General features: G+C 33.0%; 1 protein-coding gene across 2 annotated transcripts in view; it reads right to left on the bottom strand.

Annotated features, from left to right (window-relative positions):
- Nucleotides 1–20341, bottom strand: part of LOC126777854 (ATP-binding cassette sub-family D member) — a 105637-nt gene that overhangs the window by 52735 nt on the left and 32561 nt on the right. The window contains exon 1 of one of the 2 annotated variants that reach the window (XM_050501091.1): nucleotides 2246–2391. The exons of the other annotated variant lie outside the window; for it this stretch is intronic. The gene's annotated coding sequence lies outside the window, so the exon portion shown is untranslated. Of the gene's footprint in view, nucleotides 1–2245; nucleotides 2392–20341 lie in introns of those variants that run through there. 2 annotated transcript variants of the gene reach the window in all.

The following is a 20341-nucleotide window of genomic DNA, read 5'->3' as shown; positions in this document are numbered from 1 at the left end:
GCGTATCTGTGTAACCTAAATGTCAAAATGCATTACAATCGGTGTCTTTTTCGTATTGTTAAAGCAGTGGGTTAAATTGCGCATCTAGCAATTATAGTTAGACAATAACAATGAAATAAACCATTAATTCCCTGTTCAATTAATGTACCACACACCATGTGGTATAAAAAGTTTCCCGAGCCTGGAATTACACCGCACTTATATATATAACCTACATAGGCTGGTCTCATACATATATATTACTAGTCTTTCCTGAAAGCCGTTAAATAAACATAAACCGTAAGATAACCATTACTGTATTTTTAAACACTTGTATATAATAAGTGAAATAATAAAAAAAAACCTTTCAAGTATAATAACCGAATTTATAATTAAATTCATACAAAAATTGTATTATTGGTGTATATATTATATACATATTACTAATATTATATACATGTCTAAAATAAATTACAAAAAAACCACGAATATTGAGAATTTAAATTTATATCCAATTTTCTGCAACCTTGTACAAATGTACGCGGATTATATGATATGTACATATTTTTAAATAACGATTGTCATCTAACATTTACTTTACGATAATTAAGCGATCTGTCATTATTAAGATTAATACGTTGCCATATTAAATATTTCGTACCTACATATATATTTTTAATGTACAAGAATTAACTTCCGCCCGCGACTTCGACCATGTGTGACTGGAAGGTCAAATTTTAGTAATTATACCTAAGACATGACCTAGATATGATCTGTTTATAAGCTATTAGTGTATAAGCTATCCAATATATACGTTCAAACTAAAAACTTCCATATATATGATAGTAATAATATGTATGTAAAAAATTGTTGCCAGAATTAAAATCCTCGCGACCTTTCGCCAAAAATCCATGTGTTCACCGGGTCACCTCGGGCCGTAGATGTTTATACATTTTATTTCACGGTTAAGATAATAAAAACATCATGAGGAAAACTGCTAGTTTTGCAGAAAACTCTCGAGGCCATTTACAATTTTTCGCCAATCGACTAAATGTATAAATTTATTTATTTATTCGAACGAAATTTTTTTTTTTTTTTCTTGTCACCCATTAGTCTTATTTGGCAAAGAAAACGCAGTTCAGCACCCTTTTTATCAAAAATATGTTCGAAACTAAATATTATCAGACTATTAAAGAATTTCTTGTAGACATCTCTTAAGAGATAAATTATTAGATATATTTTATATGGTATAAGTAAGAAAAATGAACTAATATTAACAATTTTTTTTATCATATAAATATAGTCTTAAGCTATGTCTAATGTGGCCATTATAATATTCATCCACATTATAAACGGCAAATCGCAGAGTTATAAGAAAATCCATCCCGATATATGTAAAATAAAAAAAAAAATCAAATCACAATTATGTTGGATTATGACACTGGTGGTAGAGCTTTGTGCAAGCTCGTCTGGGTAGGTACCACCCACTCATCAGATATTCTACCGCAAAGCAGCAGTTCTTTGTATTGTTGTGTTCCGGTTTGAAGGGTGAGTGAGCCAGTGTAATTACAGGCACAAGGGACCTAACATCTTAGTTCCCAAGGTTGGTGGCGCATTGGTGATGTAAGCGATGGTTATCATTTATTACATGCCAATGTCTATGGGTGTTGGTGACCATTTACCATCAGGTGGCTCGTATGCTCGTCCGCCTTCCTATACTATAAAAAAAATGACAATGAATTAAAAAAATGTCATTTAATTTAACTTTAAATTAAAATCATTTCACAGAAAATTACAAGTATATAAAAATTATAAAACTAACGCACATATATGTTCGTATTTATAGTATTGTTACGTAAATATTTCGAACAATATTGTTACGAACTATTTAAGACAATACGTGTCTATGTGAAGAAATTTAAAAAATATATTAAAAAAATTATATGAATAATGGATATCTAAAAATCTTTACATTTATATTTATTATGTACTACGTGTGTGTGTCATTGACTTTTGATGATAGCGTAAATTGGACCGGACCCGAGAATATAAAGAAAAAAAATCATATTTCACCCGTACAAAGTGGGACAGGCAGCTAGTATTTGTGCATATATAATAAAACTAATAAAATAATAGTTTTCAATCGAAACAGAATGGAACAAAGAACGCCGCATTCGATCAGAACCATCGACCTTCTATTTCCAAACCAAGCAAAACACTCCAGAATACAAACGCATAACATTTAAAAAAAAAACTGTCCACTTACCGAAAAAGAAAATCCTTTATAATCACTATCACCCACACACACAAAAAAAAAACACAAGGTAATCTTTATATTTCAATGCTTTATCTTAATCGATTTTTAAATAAATCGTAAATACAAAAATGATTGCAAAACACGTGCGTCGCATTCGACGGTCAATCATCTACTGAGTGATTCTTATATCTGAATCAGACCGTATAGCAGAAGACATTCTCCAAGATATTTCAAATAATACATCGGATTATAGATCATATGTTACCGGTGCAAGGACGAAAATTGTGTGCGTGTACAATAGTAATATAAAAAGTTCTAGTGTGTACACGTTTTGCGTGCGAACGTCTATAAAGCCATTGTACACTGTGATTTAGTGTTTTTGCTACTAGCATTCGATGATGCTTTAATGTAACTTGGCCTAATTTTCGTTTGCATGAACCCGATTACTATAATCATTTAAAAAATAACTGTCTTTAAAAACACTTGATCTCATATTTATATTTATAATAGCGTTGAATAATCATTTTATTATTTATAAAAGTTTCTGCCACTTTTTAGTTCTCTGACTATCAGTACAAAAACTACAAAATAACAATTGAGAGACCTTGATGACAAAAGCTACCAACCTCAAATACTAGACCGGCCTAGGCTGAGTTATTATAATGCATAAGTGTGTACGCAAAGACTTTTGCATTATCGATTACCATTTCCAGGTATCGATCTAATCAGGGTTTTCGGCAAACGCGACAGGAAAAAGACCAGGCGCAGAAACAATAGATTTACACAAGTGCTTTCTGAGGCGCAGGAATGTAAGCTTGACGACTTCTTCCAAAAACCAATAATTTTACTATAGTTTTAAATCAAGGAACATTTAGACAAAGTTACTGATTGGAATACCAATAGTCAAGACGATCCAGCATTAAAGCAGGCGAATCTTAACCGAGGATTGCAAGTTTAAGTATGACACCACTGATTTTTATTTGTTAATTTGCTTTTATAATCTCGTGCTAGGCGACAAAGGAAAATATCAAAGGAACGTGTTGGATTAAAATCTACCACTCGTGTGGATACGAGTGGTAGATTTTAACACATGTGTAATAAACCAAATAGTCCAATCTTCTCCTCGAACGCATAAGAGGCATTATCCCAGCAGTGGGATATTTACCATTTAAATCAGATACACGTATGTATATTATATTTATATAATTCATAATTGTTATTATAAGTGTTCATATGAGAAATATTTTTTAGGCATAAAATGACGATTGTATGCGCAGTGACATATTGGGTTTCTATATATCACGTCATTATAAGACTTACCACAATATAGTAACTAAGTTTGCTGAGAAGGAAATCAACAGAAGTATAATTATAAATATATAATATATAGAAGAATTTTAATATTACACTAGAAACGATACACTATAAATATATATAACACTGTTAACTTCCAGACTCCGGGCTGCTACTGAGAATTTCTCGATAGGAGAACCCAATAACTAAAAATGAAAATTCAATAAAATTTAGTAAAAAATAGTAAAAATGAATTCTAAACCACTATTATTAAATACGAATTAAGTCCTCTTGGCAGTATTTCGGCCAAAGTGGCCAATCTCAAGAAACTAGCCGAACTAACTCTGATTATAATCATGATTATATAAATGATTTGTCTTCGTTGCCTCACAGTCTGAAAACATTCAAATAATAAACTTAATATTTTAAGTAATCTAAACATTGAATGCTGAAATATGTGTACCGACTTGGTTATGTACATATTTTTCTTTTTCGAAATCGAGACGCTTAATACTAATAAATAGTAACTTAATAAATATAAAAATTAAGCTAAGCTAAGTTCTTATATTAATTTAGAAATAATATGTCAATATTCAAAATTATTTTTAACAAAGTTACACTTTACTTAAATTTGCACGTAACTACCTGTAAGTGGAATTATAAGTAACATAGTAACCTAATGTTCTTATCGTTCGTGTAATAAACACCGGTATAAGTAGTGTAATATAAAAATACGTGTAATTTGATTGGCAGTCCTAATAAAAGACAACTTTGTTTACAGTTATAAAGCTGCATAATTAAGTCCCGGTATACTTCCAATCTTACAAAAATACTTCCAATGAGAGCATTGACTTAGAGAATAGAACAGTAGTATTGTGTTTATTATTCACATAATTCAGGATGATTATATTCTTCTAAATGAATTCACCAACCCGCATTGGAGCAGCGTGGTGGAATAAGCTCCAAAACCTTCTCCTCAAAATGAGGAGAGGAGGCCTTTAGCCCAGCAGTGGGACATTCACAGGCTGTTTCGGAAATGAATTTGGTCACGCCATGCTAATATTATAAAAAAAAAATAGTGTGTTAATTCGACGAAGTGCATTAAAATCCATTGTTTTCTTCTAAATCAGATATTTTTTTTTCGGCTTAACGTCCTTTCCGAAATATATTATAGAGCACGAGTGTGTAAGCAAACACAGATACACTTTTTATCCTCAATCATAATCAAATGGGACGGCAATACAACACGACCGGAAAGAGTTTAGGCGCAGGGCCATCGGCTTTACGCGTTTTACGAGGCACGGGAGTGTAACACTGTTAATTTCCAGAGTCCGGGCTGCTACTGAGAATTTCTCGATATGAGAACCCAATAACTGTTTATTTCCATTATATTAAAAAATCAAAATCACCAAAATTTTACAAAATCATTAAATTATGTGACAAAAAATTCGGCAAGGATCGTAAGAGCCAATTTTTTCTTTAATATCAGACATGACAAGATAATTTTCGACTATTAGTTTTTGTTCCTTTGTTGGAAAGGCAAGAAAGCGAAAAATACCGTAATGGCATAGAGTGAAGTCAAGCATGCCACTGGACAGAATTCTATGGAAAACTATCGTGTCACTCCGTTGCCGTTACGTCATGGAAAATTAAGACGAAAAGATTGAGAGAAACTATCTCAAAGTCCCCCCCCCCCATCGCATCTGTCTTTCTGTCTGAACTCGATACGCTCAAGCAGTAATAAACAGATGTTCATACAGATTTCACAAATGGACCGAGTGATGAAGGCTTAGATATATAATTACTTAAAGTATGTGTAAATTCGTTGAAATATAATAATAATAATAATATCTTGGGACATTTTTCACACACGGCCATCTGATCCCAAACTAAGCAGAGCTTGTACTATGGAAACCAGACAACTGATATACTACATGTACTATTTTTCTGTTGTAAATACATACTTATATAGATAATTAAGAAATGAAGGGAACATTTCATCCCAGCTATATACAGATTACGTATCCATGAATGAGTACTCAAGGGCACTAAAGCCGGTGCCAGACAAGGCAAGGAAAACGAGACGTATAAATATAATATAATCGATTATATTCATGTAAAAATGTTTGCGTTGACTCGCCTGAGCGTCCGTTTCACAGACTATACTTAAATAACATATATACTTATAAACTTTTCAATGTAACAAAAAATATTTCATATTAGATTTTTGTTAATTTTTTAATATAATTTTGCTTCTGTTTTTGTTGTTGTTAGAACCGTTAGTTTAAATAAATATATCCAGGATGTAACTACACATATTGTTTTGTTTATTTTTTCATCATCGCAAATTCCTCATGGATACCCTCGGTCTCAGATGATGATGAAGAAAGGTTATCTCTGACTCTTGCATCGCAAATGCACCGCCAACCTTGGGGACTAAGATGTTATGTCTCTTGTGCCTTTATTTACGCTGGCTCACTCACTCTTCCAACCGGAACACAACAATACTTCTGCTATTTGGCGGGTGGTACCTACCCAAACGGGCTTGCACAAAGCTCTTCCACCAAGTTCATTTTACGGTTGTATGATTACAAATTCATGACGATCAGTTGAGTAGTAGCACAAACTCTATTCGCATTTATAATATTAGCTAGGTTTTTTTTTTATTATAAACCGGGAGAGCTAATTAATCCACTCCACACACATACACACTCCAGTACACTCGGGGAGAATGTTCTACACTAGCCGCCCCCGCCTTGCCGGCCCGCAAGATGCCTCACGCCTCGTTTGAAGGAACCCAGGTTGTAAGAGGAGAACACGTGTGCTGGTAAAAAGTTCCATTTTTTAGTGGTGCGACAAAGAAAAGAGTTGCCAAATTTCTTCTATATATTTCTTAATTCTATTATTATTATTTTATAGTATAGGTAGACGGACGAGCATAATGGCCACCTGATGGTGAGTGGTCACCAACACCCATAGTCATTGGCATTGTAAGAAATATCAACCATCGCTTACATTGCCAATGCGCCACCATCCTTGGGAACTAAAATTATATGCCGTTTGTGCCTGTAATTACACTGGCTCACTTACCCTTCAAACCGGAACACAACAATACCAAGTACTGCTGTTTTGCGGTAGAATATCTGATGAGTAGGTGGTACCTACCCAGACGAGCTTGCACAAAGCCCTACCACCAGTAAGTCGTAAGTATATAAATACTCGTAAAATGACATATTTTGTTGCGTTGAGGTCAAAGAACGGCCCTTTAATTATATGAATTGTAATATTGAACCATCAAAACTATATTTCCAAATGCAATTATATTTGAATCAGTTAAGAGGCCACCGGTGCCTATCTACATATCACGTATGTTGGTTGTCACGCTATTATCAGGGCGCAATGTCCATCACTTATCACATTTGTACTTGCAACTAATTAATTAAAACGTAAATTATCGTATCGTTATATTTACGTAACATTCAGTTACGAGAATGATAAAAAAGAAACCCACTATAATATTATAATGATGATGCATTTCTGACCGACTTCGGTCAAGGTGTTCATTCTCAACGGAGAATGGCAATATAAATGTTTTGTGGGGATTTAATAGTATATGCGTTTAGTATAAGAGTTTTCTTAAACTTTATTGATAGACTTATAAAAAAGATCATAATATTGTACATTACAAAATTTAGATATATATATTTTTTTTAGCGGTAGTTGTTATCTACCCTATGTACTTTAATGTACCCGTGACTACAGATATATAAAATTTCATTATGATCGGTCGAGTAGTTAAGACGTAAAAGCGTAACAAACAAACAAACTCAGTTTTGCATTTATAATTATTAGTATACTAGTGTTTTGCCCGCGGTTTCACCCGCGTTGTTCCCTTTCCCTTGAGAAAACGGGGACAGAATGTAGCCTATGTTACTAATGTAGCTTTTCATTCGTGAAAGAATTTTTAAAATCTGTTTAGTGGTTTAGACTTGAAAACGTAACAAACAAACTCACATTCGCATTTATAACATCAAGCTAGGAACGATGACATAAGTTATGTCAGATTATAATAAAAGTAAGGTGTAACGAAGTAAGTCATGGGGTTGAATAAGAACAACACGAGACGAAAGCAAAAGCTTTACAAATGATGTTTCATAATTCATCGCTAGTGATGTCACCGTCATTTGTAAACATCGATAAAAAACATATTTTAATGGATTTATTAAATATTAAGATGCTAGTTTTCGACCGCAGCTTCGCCAGCTCGGGGGGAAGATGCTAGGCCTGCCAACGTGTATTCAAAATTTCATGTTGATCTATTTAGAAGTTAAGAAGTGACAGCTTCACATACAAATCACGTCACGCATTTATAATATTATTAAGGATTGAATGATAATCGCTTAAATTCGGAATTTATCAACAATACTATTGTCATAATAATAAAATATATATGTATCATGTAATTTTATACAGACCTTTGAGTTATTTCATACGCAATTGGGTAGTTATCAATATCGGATATCAGATATTTTAATTGAGTATCATTTGATTATTACTTCAAATCTTTTTTATCTATGTTATTTATGATGTTTAGATTCATAAATAACGAGTACATTACATCGTGAAATAATATTATAAAATATGTGTGCTCCTTCAATTAAAGGAGACCACAGCAAGATACATGCTTGCTGTGGTCTCCTTTAATTGAAAGCATTTTTTTCCCTAATCGCATTGGTAGATCCTGTGTCTAGCTCGCTCATATGAACAAACAATTCAACTTGATTATAGTAGCATAGTTTATATATTTTTTATTAATAAAAATATAATTAATATATTAAAACTATAACAAAATTGCTATAAGAAGAATTTACGTATAAAATTGTATGTCAGGTCATTGTCAGCATACATTTTTTTACGTACAATACCTACAAATTTGGTTTTTTGTTTTTTTTTATGCGTGTTTTCTTTAAACGTTATGATAAAATTATTAAAAGCGATATCATGTTTATTCTTAAGTCTATATACTATCTTAAAATAAAGCAGTTGGCAACATAGCGGTCGATTTATGTAGGCAAGTCGGCGGGTTCAGTGTACAACAGAATAACTCTACCGGCTACAGTTATACTTTACAAAACTGTTAGTTCCAGATTCACGAAACAAAGGTATTTTTTAGTTTTAATAGCTAATTTTATAAATAGATCATTAAGTTCAGCAGTGCTAGTCAGTAAGAACTCACTTCATTACTCACCCGTGAAATGTTCACAAACGCCTCATAGATTCTTTAAATGTTTTAATTATTATAATCAATATTGCATATCACTTTCTGACATTTCATTCAAGTTTCGTATTTGTTCTTACAAAATTCAGGCGTTCATTATGTTTCGTTTTATGATAAACACACATTAAAATACTTAACACCATTCTATAATTTTAATGCAACACAATTTAACACAAAAAAAATCGAATTCAACAACAACTCCGAGAAAACGGAACGTGAAGCGCCAATCGCAGTAGGAAGTTTGACGTTTCTTTCCGATTAAGTATCATAACATTGCAAAATACAATCTTAAATTTTTCTGCAATCTTAAATTTTGAACTGCAACTCAATACCTTTTAAGAACAATGATAACTAACACTTTTTACCATTCGAATAAAAATGTCTTGTGCAACATACATATTCAAAATCTTTTTTTTTTAATGTTGCGTTATATTACCCGTTTGTACTGTGTTGTACTGTGTTGTATTACCAACCCAAAATAATATAATTAATAGAAAATATAATAATGATAAAATATGTATGATTCAATCACATTATTTAATTTCCGCGTTTCGATAACGATAATCCCAATTAGAATTTAAGTTTAATCGATATTGTACTGAATATCGTAAATGATAAACAACACTACGAAGTGAGGAGCGGAACGAAAGTGGCGATTATTGTGCGCAGTGACTGGACGTAACGGCAGCCATCTTTGATTCAATACCAAGCTATGTGTCACTATTACGTAATATGTAGGGCAGGACTTAAAGGCATAATTTTTCATATTTCGAACCTCGAATTAGCTTTAGTTACATGGCAACTTTTTGTGGCGACTTAATCGCGTATGAGCCTTGATAACTTCAATTTGCAGAATCGCAAAGTGATGAATGATATAAGTGCTGATGACAAAATAACATTAGAAGCCAAAACGAATGGATGAACGTATATCTACGAAGGCACAGTTAAACTATTCCGTAAGAATAATCTCACCGCAAAACATGGTCGTGTAATGTCAGAAAAGTTATCTGCGATATTGACTTTAATAATTATAACATTTAAAGGGCACACGCATCAAAATTGCGTATCACCTTTCTTTATTCCACCATAGCTTTTAAATGCCTGAACTGAGTTGAATGTATCGTTAGAATCCTTACAGCATTCCGAGAGACACTGGCTCTAAATTTATTCATTCATTCATCCAGGGAATCCAGGAAAGGGTTCCTGGTTTTTTAGTGGGAATTCCGATGTTCGGGGCGCACTTGGCGCCTTGGACACCGGCGAGCCCTACATACCTCTCCACCGTTCCCGTGGGGGAAACGCGTAATGCGTTTTTCCAGAGTTAAAAAAAAAGAAAAAAAGGTATCTCATAATCCACCGCCAGGCCACAATACTTAGTACTTTTGTATTCCGGTTGAAAGGATGAGGAGTGCAACTTCAGGCACAAGGGACAATTTTACCCGTACGAAGTTGGGACGGGCAGCTAAACCCAACTGGTTTAAAGAGAGTGAAAGCGATTATCTCGTCGAATAAAACATGGGATGTTTCATTATATCATACAACTATCAAAAAGTTATACTAACTATTATAATTTATATAATATATTATACTGGAAGTTATAAGTGTGTACGGCGTGTACGTGCCTCGGAAAGCACGTAAATCCGTTGGTCCTGCGCCTGAAATGTTTCCGATCGTGTCTAATTGCCCGTCCCATTGGGTTATAAGAGTTAGGGAATAGAGAGTGCACCTTTGTCTTTGGACACAATTGTGTACTATAATAGAATTGTACTGTATATAAAAATATAATTAATCTTTTGTATATGTATTGTGTACATTTATTTATATATTTATATATAAAATGTCAAGTTCATTGCCCGATATGCCCTGCAAGCATCTTAATGCAGGGTTGTCTGGAAGAAATCACTTCTCCAGTGATAAGACCGCCCATTGCATGCTATTATTTTATATTTATATTCTGAAGCTTTTTTTTTTCTTTTATATATTTTTTCTTTGTTGAGTGTGCACTAAGATATTTATTATTGTTATTATTATTATTTATGGTTAACGGCGAGTCTTAGATTAAAGATAAATATTGAATGTATATAAAACGCTATGTCGTTAGTACTTGTGTATCGAGTAGATATTCATTTATATTTCCGTAGTCGTAATTTCGTCGGTCTGGATATCTGGATGCTATCGCCATTTTAAGTTTCATCAGTCAAGTCAGATCATCCAGTACCTCCTAGGTAGTCGCTGTATTATTGGTAATATATACGTACATACGTCCTTTGTCTTGTTTATTTAACTATCCACTATTTATATGTTACTTATTAAAAAGTCCGGCATAAGACTAGACTTGTGGCGAACTGTCAAATCTAATCAAAGATATTAGGATGAAACCATAGACAATTTTGTACTTTTTAATGATTTTACATATTCCTAACAGTCGCAATTTGTGCCCTCTTCACCAATAACGTTATGATATAAAATTGTTTTATTTTTCACTACAAAATTTTAAAGGAGATAGCATTATATGGAACGCTTAGATCTTATCCATAATGACTGAGACGGCTGAGTTTTTATGTGCCACGTTGCCAAACAGTAGTTGTTATTGTCTCGTTTTAACTTTACAAAATGATAATTATAAACCGAACAGTCGTTCGACATAAAACTTTTGATCCGTAAGGCAGTTCTTGCCTACAATATTTAACTTACAAACAACCTTTACAATCATCACGCTTATTATGAATGCATTTCATGTAATAACACAATTCACAACGCACCGGTTCGAGTTAATTTAATTAGAATTCTAGCTGCTAATAAAAACTAATTAGTCATTTCACTTGCGACATTGTTTTCTTACTTAAGCCAATTAATTTAAAAGGCGATGAATTAAAAAATGACCTATTTTATATTATACGTTAACGATATAATATTTATTTATTAACACTAGCTGTACCATGCGAATTTGCCTGTGACAAATTTAATTTTCCCATAACTATCGCATTTGTCAAGTTTCAAAATACCGTGTCATATAAATTCCATTACTATCGTATCACATGTTACGTGATAAGGTAAAACGTAAAAACCATGAAATCTTTATTAATATCATAAACGCGAAAGTGAGTTTGTTTGTTACGCTTTCGCAGCTTAACTACACTATAAATCATCATGAAATTTTGCATTCACGTTGTTAAGGGTATAGACAAGAACAAAGAGTACCTAACACCTCCCCGTCCCGTCACAAGCAGGGAAACCAGGCCGCGGGCGGCAACAAGTAGTACATATGTAATGTGCCAACTTTCATGCTGATCGGTCTAGAGTTATCAGTATTAATCTCCAACACATAAGCAAACATCCATCTTTAAATATATATATATGACTGACTGACGTACTTCATATTCATAGCCAAAGCTGTAAAACATTGAGACGTATGTATATTCTGTATATCTGACTACGTGTATGGAAAACTTCATGATTATCCGTTAAATAGTTAAGCCGTAAAAGCGTAACAAGCAAGCAACAAAACAAACTTAATTTCGCGAGTATGACATTGGTAAGGATTGCCCTGTTATTTAATAACAGTCATTAAAGATATTCTCCTGTCATACATAATGATTCAGAAATGAATAGCTCATTAGAATTCCTGCAGGGAAATATTGCGGAAAATCCGTCACGTATCGATACAAAATCGGAAAACTGACGTGAGACTGATGATGTAACCATAATAATAGTTTCCCTACATCTTTGGTAACCAGATTACGACTGAAGTCATGAGAGCCGGTTTCAAAACCAGAGACTCGTTTATATATATATGTAGATGGACAGGCTGATGGGTCACCTGATGGCAAGTGACCATCACCGCCAACCATATCTTACATCACCAATACGCCATCAACCTTGGGAACTAAGATATCATTTCCCTCATATCTGTAGTTGCATTGACTCCCTGATTCTTCCAACTGGGACACAACAAAAGCACTTATTGCTGTTTGGTGCGAGAATATGTAATCAGTGGGTGGTACCTATACAGACAGGCTTACACGAAGCCCTACCACCAAGTAATCATGAAATTGATAAAGCTTCTATGGTGTTGATTTTTAGCCAGGAACATTTAATTTTGATTAACCATGACGTAAGTATATTTCATTGTATCGTACGTGTTCTTAGTGACATATTTATGACTTATTGAAAAAAATTAACCATAATATATTAAAAAGAGATTGTTATTATATATCTATACGATATGTCACATGCCCAAAATGAATACATATTTAATACAAGAAAGACTTTTATTTCAGTTTGACTAAATTCAAGCCGACGGACTATTCTAGTTGAATCTAGCAGCAACACTTTCTGCATCTTGGCTGTGAAGGAACTGCCAAGACCCGGCTGCCTCAGAATTTTTATTATTATCATACGCAAAATCACTTATCCATAATATAGTTACTGTAATTATTTAACTAATCGATAAAATAAATCTTGACTTTAATATTTCAAACATAGCACACAAATAATTTAAAGCATTTTCCATTTCTAAACTTCATCACGACAAATACGAAAACATTCCTTTAGAATTTCACAATTTCAAAAGAGTTTAGATTGTTTTTTCTATCAAAAGAGTTTTAAATTATCCTTTTTCGAGAGGATTTTCAAATCTCCACACACACACACACGCACGCACACATATTCTCCGTGCCTTTGACGTATTTCTTTTATTTTGATTGTATTTGATGTTTACTTTAATCTACGTTTTTAATTCAAGGCAGCTGCTGGTGCACATTTTAAAATTCTGGTGTTCTTAATTACAGCAACTTTTAACTGACCACATCTTTCTGATTCGCATTTTTGTAAATTACTTTGTTAATTAAATAATTTTAGCCGAGTTCAATAATTATAAACAATAGTATTGCCGTGTAATCTAGTTTTAAATAAAACTTTAATTATAATAGGAAGAGGAGACCTTAGCCAAGCCGTATTTCCAGGCACAAGGGACAAAATATATGAGAACTTGTTTGTAAAACATTTGACAATAATGATGATAGTTTGAATATATTATATATTAAAGGCATAAGTAAATATACTATTTTGTTGTATGCAGTGCAATTTGCATTTGCATTTTTACTATAAAATAAGTTTTGAAAAACTATAGTCGTTACGACGTTTTATACTTGTTAAGGCTAATTCTATATAGAGGGACTGACTGTTCTATTTTCAACATAATTCTAAATGAAAATAATTTCGGATTAAAGAAACTTTATTCTCATCAAGAAACACATTCACTATCATGAGAACATAATATTACTACAACAATTGCCAAGCGGCGCGGCAAAGCAGCATGTATACATGATATTATTAAATGATAGAAAAATACAATTTCGAGGAGGGTATCTGTAAAAACTTTTCATTATTGTCGATAGACTGGTCTCCTCGCAAATACACGGATTAAGTAGCAAGTGGTATGAGTGAGTGAGAATTTTGCTACTTTTTAAACTATTAAATTTAATAAATTATTTTACATTATTATACAGTTTGTTTCATAATATGTATTTGTGTTATTTTATATTGCAGTGAACATATATTTTTAATAGTCTCTTAAACTGACGCATACATTTTGTGCTTCTTTAATATTTTTTGGTAAATTATTAAATCGTTTTGCTCCGTCAAACATAATATTTTTCTTCCCATAGTTAATAGTACGAGGTTTTAATAGTTATTATGTTAATTTTATTCTTTGCGATTGATGGTTTTTATTCAATTGTATTCCTGTGTGTATATTTTTATCCAATTTTTTTTTATTAGTATGCAAATAAAGTAATTGTAAGTTTGAGCGACATTCATTATTTTTGAATCTTTGTAAATTTTTAGAGTTGATGTAAAAAAGTCGCAATTAAAAAGTGTTTTTACTAATTTGTTCTGCTTAACTTGTAATTGTTACTAAGTTTGTTGGGGCAGCTGTACCCCAGATTTCTATTAAATATTCTAAATGTGTTTTGATAAGGGAGCTATAAATCGTAAACTTGACGGGGAAGACATCTAGTAATATTTCTTATAATTCCATTTAATGACGTTAATTTGCTTTTAATTTTGTCAAGATGTGGTTTTCAAGTTAGGTTAGGCTTCTTTATTTATAACTTGATTATTTATCATTAATGGCTTGTGATGTGTTATTTTATTTTATATAAAAAAAATATATAATTTGTTTTAGTAGTATTTATTGTTAGTAGGTTATATCGGAACCAGATATTTAAATGATTTAAGTCTTTTTGGGCTTCTGAAATTATGGTATGGATAGAGTTACCAAAATAAAACAGATGTGTCATCAGCATAAAGAACTCCTAACTACTAACGTCACCTTTTAATCCAATGTTTTGGATGTTGTTTATATATATAAGAAATAGCAGGGGCCCCAATATCGATCCTTGTGGTATACCAAACGACCATTCGGATTGCTTTGTATTTTATCAATTTTAACAATCTGAACTCTGTTAGTGAGAAAGATTATAGATAGACGTTATATGTAACTCCTGTTATATGAGAAATGTTGAGTACTTAAATATTTTTCTAAGCGATTATATGTAATCCTTTCATAACTTTTTGAGAGAATCGGAAGAAACGATATGAGCCGATAATTACTGGGATCGGATTGACTTCCTGTCTTTAATATTGGCGTGACTTTGGCAATATTGAAACTATCTGGAAATGTTCCATTTTTAAGATTTTTATTCATACAGCTAGTAATTTCTTCAACTACTAAGTTTGAAAAACATTTTAGAGATTTAGTAGATATGCCATCTATTCCTGAACTAGTATTGGAATCTAACTTCCGATCCGAAATGCTGATCCTACATTTGAAAAAAGTCGTTGAAGTATTCACAGATCTCTTACGTCCGTTACATATTTGTCAAATATTTGAAGTTTGTTTGGTGCTACGATTTCCTTATGTTTGTTATTGGTTACACTGTTTAATAAATTCCGCATTTTTTTAGGTTTGTTCTTGCAATTATTAAAGGCACGAAGGTAGAAGTTACTTTTTGTTCCTTGTATTTTTGGAGTAGCTTCATTTCGATTTTTTGTAAAAAGTTCTTTACATTTTTCATCATGAGGATTATTTTTGTATCTATGGATTAGATTACATTGAATGTTCCGTTGATTAATTTTATTTACAATTTCTTTATTTATCCATTCTTGTCTAGGTAAGTTCAATATTTTAGTTTTGGTTATTTTACTTTTCTGAATACTCGCAGTAATTTTTTCTTCCAAAATTCAATACTCACAGTTTTTTATTTACTTTCAATTTTTTTGTACATCTCGCTCGTTGTAATTGGACAACTATTTTTATTAAAAGGTTTTAAATTAAAATTTAACTACAAGACTGACTAAATTCAGTTAGGAGTTCTTGAAGAAATAATTAGCACACAAATAATAATGTTTAAAATTGTAAAAATAGGTGCACTATTTATTTACTTGTTGTAAGGAATATTATAACATACAAAAATAAACGAACAATTACTACTTACAGTTACTCTTCAACAGTATTATTAATGTTTAAAAGGCAGTGTTATTATTGTTTAAAATTAAACTTGGTCTCGTGTGGAAATGTTAAAAGTCGACTTACGTTAATACGCTGTTTTGGTGCTTGTATCCTTTAAATGTTATATTTGCCAAAGTCGCATATCATTTTTTCACTTTTATATGAGAATATATGAGGTTATTAATCCTTTAATAATGAAGAGTCTTTTGAGAATATTACTACTTCTATGAAAGTATTGTAACATTCAAAGCCAGCTTGACCTGAAGTGTATTTTATGCAACGTATATAACGTATGCAACAAAGCTGTTAACGTATCCAGCGGACCATTGCGTTTGTTCAGCGCACGCGCAATCTATGTATATACACACTTTAACCAGTACATACAAAAAAAGATTCTATTAAAGCGATTTAGATGTTATTTTCGTTTGTGTTTTATTTTATTGCAATAATCTCATCGGATATGTGTATGCAATATCCTTTATGCAAGTTCTACTGATTAAGTTATGGTTTGTTATTGTATTTGTTCTTTTTTTTCTTTTTATTATTATTAGATTGCTTAGATGAATTAACGTTTTGTGTTGTTTATTTTTCGTTAATTTATATGTTATTATTCTATCTATTCTTTGGTTTTCAAAATCAAAATATATTTTATTCAATAAGGCTCTTACACGCACTTTTGAATCGTCTATTTACAAGGATAATTTTAATATAACTACCGCCGGTTTGGAATGTAGACTCGAACGAGAATAACTAGCAAGAAGCTCAGTAGATACTCCTTTCCATGAATAAATATATTATTTACATATAATAAATTAAATTTAACATAAAATTAGCCGAGATGGCCCAGTGGTAAGAAAGCGTGAATCTTAACCGATGATCGTGGGTTCAAACCCGGGCAAGCACCACTGACTTTTATTGTGCTTAATTTGTGATTATAATTCATCTCGTGCTTTACGGTGAAGGAAAACATCGTGAAAACCTGCATGTGTCTGATGTCACTGAAATTCTGCCACATGTGTATTCCACCAACCCGCATTTTAGCAGAATGGTGGAAAAAACTCCAAGCCTTCTACTCAAAAAGGGAGAGGAGGGCTTAGCCCAGCAGTGGAACATTTTTTTTATATACCGGGAAAGCAAATGACTCCACTCCACCTGATGGTAAGTGGTAGTGGAGTCCAAATGCGACGTCGGCTAGTACAGTTGAGAATGTTCTGCCTTGCCGGCCCGCGAGATGTCTCTTCACGCCTCGTTTGAAGGAACCCAGGTTGTAAGAGGAAGGGAACACGGGTAAGGAATTCCATTTTTTTGTGGTGCGATAAAGAAAAGAGTTGCCAAATTTCTTCGTGCGCGATGGAATTGATGTGACAGCATGTGATGTGGTCACATCGAGAGCATTCACAGTATGTTACGTTACGATTACAGATAATAATAACGTTAGTCGTATGCTGTACATTACTTTGACAGATAAAAATATTGATGGCTTCTGTACAATAAAGTAAGATTTCATTGAGTTTTTTATTATTATTCATGTACTTGCCACTTCGTAGAGAGTAGAGTAGAGGAATGCCTATCCTTACTAATATTATAAATGCGAAAGTGCGTGTTTTACACTTTCACGTCTTAACTACTCAAGCAATCATTATGAAATTTTGCATGCACCTACCTAACCTACCTAACCGCCCCCCTCTCTAACACGAAGCCGCGAGCGGAAACTGGTAATAAAATAAACGAGAAGTGTCGTAGCCAGTCCCTTTACTATATATTATGTATTAAAAAGCCAAATGCGTTTTCATGTGCTTAATTTTTATTTGCACTTATACTAGAAACTATCGTGAGGAAACCTGCATGTGTCAGGTAAAACTCTACCACATATGTATCCACGACGCTGAATTGGAGCAGCTTTGTCAAAGAAGCTCCGAATCTTCTCTTTAAGAGAGCAGGCTTTTGGTCAGTAATGACACATTAATTGTAGACTGTTACTATAATACTTTACTTCACTTTGGTGGTAACCAAGTGGCATAGTTGCCCACCCGCCAACCTATGTATAAAAAAAAATAGCCATGATTTGAAATGCTCCGATTTCGACCACGGCTGCCAATCTCAAGAGAATTTAGCCAACTGCGCAGGAGATATTATAGTGCATAAGTTTCTGGCAAACACAGGTGCACTTTCTATTCCCAGCTCTCATAATCCGAGGGCAATCCGACACGACTGGTAAGATTTCAGGCGCAGGACAAACGACTTTACGTGCTTCTCAACGCACGGGAGTGTACACACTTCCAACTTCCAAACTTGGGGCTGTTACTAAGAATTTTCTGACAGAAAACCCCAATAACTTTTCTCTCTTCCCTCTCCCTCCCGGACGCCAACTAGAGTGGACGTGCAACTAGTTTTTACGTTTGTTTGTTACAAAATAATAAAAAACAAAAGTAATTTAAATTTATTGTTTAAATCGCTATAATAAAATAGGAGTGCATAAACCTCAGAAGGTGTAAGTAAAGTGATCGTGCAATACCGACGCGCGTAACAGCTTCCTTCGTCCTGCTCGCACTTGAAAGGCGGATCTTACATACTGAATCATTTCTATCGCTCGCTGCTTCCCTAGTACTTTTTGCGATGCCACTCAAGCGCACGCCACCGACACAGACAAATCGTTCACCATCGACGCTTCCCTCCGCCTCAGATCCCTCGCTCGCCCAGCCGCTTGTACCGATACTACAACATGCGGGATCGGACTCAGCGCTTGACAATATCACAACGCGTAATAAGCGTAAGTTTATGAGCGATGAGGAAAATACAATGTGTGCTTTTATGGATGAGATGAAGAAAATATTTAATAATTTCACTGAAATCCAAGAAAAAAAACTATCTTTAATTCAAAACACAGTGACAGAAATAAAACAACAAAATGATGATTTATTTAAATCATTAGAATTTTTAAGTACAAAATACGATCAGATGCGGGAAGAGATGGATAGTTATAAAAGGGAACATAAAGAGACAAAGAAATATGTAGATACTTTAGAAAAGCGAATTGAACAATTGGAAAGAAGAACGAAGACAAATGAAGTGGAAATACGCAATATTCCGAAACTTAATAACGAAGAAACCAAGCTTGATTTACATGGAAATTTCCAAAAAATTTGTTCCACTCTTGGTGTAGATATTATTCAAGGAGCTATAAATAATATATACAGAACCAACACAAAAAATGAAAGAAATAAGCCTATTGTTGTGGATTTCATCAGCACTACTTATAAACAAAAGTTACTCAATGGATTAAAAATATATAACGGCCAACATCCCTCCGATAAACTTAGCACCAAACACCTACAAATAAACGGACCAGATAGACGTATCTTCATCTCCGAATCACTTACCTTTAAAACAAAAAGAATATTCCGTATGGCACGCGACTTCGCAAATGAAAATAACTATAAGTTTTGCTGGACATCAAACGGTACTGTGTATCTGAGGGAAAAAGAAGGCGCCAGAGCTCTGAAAATAGCTGATGAAAATGATCTTCCAAATATAAGTTCGAAGAGACAATGACTAGTCATTAAGTATACTATTTTATATTTATTACTAAATACATTGTTAATACTAACAACATTTAAAAAGTGTGCTTCGTATTTTGAATGCAATATATTAAGTTTTATAGTATTAAGTATTGATAATCTAACTCAAATATTCTCTCTCTTATTCTACATACTACACACGTTCAGAATACACTCATCGCAAAATAAACACACACAAGACACATCCATACACTACCATATAACAAGCGCAAACCATATCGAAATAATAGTAACTATATTTGTAAAACTAATGGACTACACAGTATATTACACTTGGTCTCAGTCAATAATTCATTTATAGGAAATTAAAAAATGGCATTAAAAATACTATACTTCTAGTAAACACTGCACGTTTCACTAATTTAAGACTGATTAGCTCACCTAAAATATTCTATAACATTAAAACTTACTTATGGCTACTACAAATAAAATATTTACAGAAG

Source organism: Nymphalis io, chromosome 24 (genome assembly GCF_905147045.1).
Source record: "Nymphalis io chromosome 24, ilAglIoxx1.1, whole genome shotgun sequence".
In the NCBI taxonomy this organism is placed as follows: domain Eukaryota; kingdom Metazoa; phylum Arthropoda; class Insecta; order Lepidoptera; family Nymphalidae; genus Nymphalis; species Nymphalis io.
Note: the sequence above shows the minus strand (reverse complement) of the source record. Positions and strands in the feature narration are given on the sequence as shown.